Here is a 4,194-nt window from a genome sequence, read left to right on the forward strand (position 1 = left end):
ATTAGGGATGGCTAGCGCACACAGTCCTCGTGTAGCTTTGCGCGAAATTCAAAAACAAACAGACAAACATGAATACTGCTTTCCTGCATCTTCCTTAAACAGTTCTATTGCTGATTCTAATTCCAGTTTTGTTTTTAGTTCTGGAGATATTTTGAATTGATATTTTGATGTCGAAATCTGCGAAAGGAAAAACTCCTTCCATCCGGGTTTCTTTTCCTTTGGGGAGGCGTCACTGCCACTTTTTACATTTTAAGCTTCTGGTTCAAGAAAAATGCTGTCAAAACGAATCCTTCGAACATATGTGTTTATGAGCAGCTTGATACTGAGTTTTATTTACATTATATATCGCAATAATTTATATCATTTTACTTCTTAGTTCTTTTTTTCTCCCCGCTTTAGTCACATTGAAAGTTGCAAAGACTTTGGGTGATGTTGGTATTTTACTGATCATTCACTGTAAATAATTAAATCGAACATTACGAGATGATTTTGAATGAATCAAGCCCACTCAGTTTAGGTTTAAATGTAACCAATGAGCTTTTATGTTGTGTTAATGTTTATGAAAGGGGTAAGTACTTTTACAGTAATTGCAAAATTATGTGTGCATAACAAAAACAAGCGCAGCAAAAGAAATAACGTTGATGCCAACAATGGTCCTGATTCATGTTAGGTTATGTAGAAGCATTATTATTTTGTCATGTTGATCTCAGATTTCGGATCATTAGTATATACTGATATTAAAGTTTTATAAGTCACCCGAAAGATGACGTCTGTAGGAGAGATCGGGACCAGTTAAAGTTTTTGAATTGGTTTCCTTAAACAAAATCCTGAATAGATAACTAATTAATATATCCTACTCATATCAAATGTTGTCAGTATTTATAAAAACATTGGATCTTCCTCAGTTTCTAATATAAAGTTTAAGTTTTAACGAAAAGTCAGTTGTCACAATGAGCCCTGTTAACTGAGAGGATATTGTGACATATAGTGGAATACATTGTTACATCCAAAGTAACTTCTTGGAACAAGCAAGTAAATATTTGGATTCTGTATGAGTCAGTAAGAGATCCTATAAACAATAGGTAGATACTAGATTAGTCAGTAAAAGCTCATATAAAACACTAGGTGAATGTTGGAGGAGTCATTAAAAGCTCCTATAAAACACTAGTTGAATACTGGAGGAGTAATTAAATGTTCCTATAAACAAACTTCGGATAAATGTGATTAATATGAAAAACAACAACAACATCATAATCCTAGTAGGACTTCAGCTCGTACAGTCTTCACATAGATGCCACACATAAAACGGACTTCCTACAGTGTTCTCCAGACGGAATCACAGTTTGAAATTCGTACAATGTACCAATGTTTCTCCAGAAATAAGAAGGAACTACTCTTTACAATTAATACACTGCACCAATGTTTCTCCAGAAGCAAGATGGGACCACTATTTACAGTTCATACACTGTACCAAAGTCTCCTCAGAAACAAGGTGGAACCACTCTTTACAATTCATACACTGCACACAAGTTTCTTCAAAAAACAAAGTGTAACGAATTTATTGTTATGTATTTATTTTTTAATATGAACGTTGTTTAGATTAAATTTTTATTTAAAAATATGCGTAACTTATAGTGTCAGATATGTATTGCGTGTAACAAATTTGTTATATATTGATTTTTAATGACAACGTTTGTTGGTATTGAGTTTATATGTAAAAACGTGCCTAGCTTACAGTGTTATTTACGTATGGCGAATTCCCGCCAATTCTCCAAGGTTGTAAAATATTCGTAAACGCAAGAATCGACAATATATCCACTTCCGTAACTGGTTAAATATAGTTAGGTATTGTTGTCCAAACTTTCGAGAAAATCTTTCCAGCGCCTATAAAAGGCGACGCACCAAAAAAAAAAAAAAGAAAGAGAGAGAGAGAGAGAGAGCATATAGGTCTATAAACCGTGATTGCTAACCCTTATCAACCGGAAAATGTACGACATTTAACCAGGAACAGTTATAAATTTCGAACGTTAGTGGATTCTCATCGGACGTTAGTATTTTTCCGAAAGTATTACTGAATTCTCATCGGACATTAGTGGTTTTATGAAAATATGATCTTACTTCGACGGTCCAACAATTCAGTGTCTGACAAAGCTAGCTAGCTTCTCGGGAATTGTACGTACATCGACTTCAAGTTAACTCGCTGGATATCAAGGAGACTCTGAACTGGAAAGAAGATTTTGTGTTGTTTATAAGTTAGTGAAATTTTTGTTTTATAAAACTTTGCTTGTGGTAACTATTCGTAATAATTGTTGTTGTAAGTTGTACTGTTGTATATATATTAAAACGTATTTGTGTGAAAAACGAAGACGATGTGTGTCAATCTTGTTGACAAATAGCGTAAATTAACTAAAATATCGGCTTCGGACTAATTTAAATTCTCAATACGTAACACAAGGTTGAAACACTCTTTAGAATTCATACGCTGCACCCAAGTTTTTCCAGAAACAATGTGGAACCACTCTTTACAATTCATACACTGCATCCAAGTTTCTCCAGAAGCAGAAATTAGACATCTGCAAACAAGCTGTTGCTTTGAATGTTTTGCTTTCTCTCATTTTAGCTTTTGAATGTCATCCACCTCGGATGTAGTAGTATTTTCCTTCATAACTTTCATCTAAGCAGTTTTCTCGGCCAATAACTGTTGCTTTTAAGGTTTCTCGGTTAATATAGTAGCGTTGCATTTCTTTCTACTACCTCTGGATTTTTTTTACATCTAATTTCTGGTGACTTTGGTAGTTAGTCCTGTACAGTTACACTGTGTAACAACTAGCTCCATAACATGTCAACCATGTTTATCACCATGCACATTAAAAACAGATCAGTCATCATTGTCACATTTCACACAACAAATGACATGTATACATACTCACTATGGTTCCATATGTGATCCAAGTAGCTTTAGTCATTAAATTGACATTAAACAATTTCTGTATACAAAAACATTTACCCAGAAGGTAAAAATATCGTTTTTGTTCTTACCCATCGAAAGTCTCGAGGGACTTCAGTCTTTACTTCCTGATAAGTGATATTGAAAAGGCCTGATCTCATACTAGTATACACAAATCCTTAAATATCAGACTTTTGGAGTTATGAGCACTGTAACAACTAGCCTTGGTTTCTCCTGCTATGAAGCAGGTTGTGTTTGTTCGTTCGCCTGGAAGGTAAATGTTCCAATTTTCTGACCTCTGATCACGAAGAAACTTGCAGAGATTTTTAGGTATATCTTAGGTGGCTTTTGAAACTTCTTATTTCATTCATTTTTCTCATTTTTACAAGTTTGAAGTCATTCTCAATTTATGATAATCATGAAATTGTCAGGGAAGATATGGGTGAACAACTAGGAGTACAACTTAGATAATATTGAAAATAGTTGCCTTAATACCAAGAAACTGGTCAGTAGTCGTGAGTTTCTATAAAATGTTATGCTAGTATTCAGTAGAACTGTATGGTGAATGTTGTACACGACCGCCGTCCCGCCATCCTCGTGAAGTCAACAAAATAAAGGCCGAGCCTAACACGAATACCTTTGGTATTATAAATTAATAAGAACAATATGATTTTCAGCTGTTTTATTTTGTTCAACAGCGCTTTCGTGTTATCATATTAATGCTTTCCAGTGTATTTGAAAATCGTTTTTGTCGCGGCATAGCGGCTCATAGAATGGCTCTGAGTTTTCAAGTACAAACTTTCAGCTCATAGCAACGTCATTTCTTGACCGATTTGAGATCTAATTATAGCTTTGGACTCAAGAGGTCAAACCCTTCCCATTGATGTACTTGATCACACCCAAGGTCCCATTAGATTAATTTACTCTAATCCTGCCTAAAATAATTTTAATTTCAGAGTAGGCTGGTAGAGATGCTGATGAATAATTAAATCGAATCGAGTATACGCGCGCCCCACGCTTGGTATTACTCGCGCACAAAAATATAGCTAATAAAAAGGTAAACAATCTCACAGATTAATTTACTTTAATCCTGCTTAAAAGAATTCCAAGTGCCGCGACTATTGAGGATTCTTTCTTGTTATTATATATATCTATAGATTTAACTTTATGAGTAAGTGTTGTGTTGTAAATATAAAAACTATATATTACATACAACCTATTGACCGAATTTGTACCAGATGGTAATA

Source organism: Limulus polyphemus, unplaced genomic scaffold, assembly GCF_000517525.1.
Source record: "Limulus polyphemus unplaced genomic scaffold, Limulus_polyphemus-2.1.2 Scaffold196, whole genome shotgun sequence".
Lineage (NCBI taxonomy): Eukaryota > Metazoa > Arthropoda > Merostomata > Xiphosura > Limulidae > Limulus > Limulus polyphemus.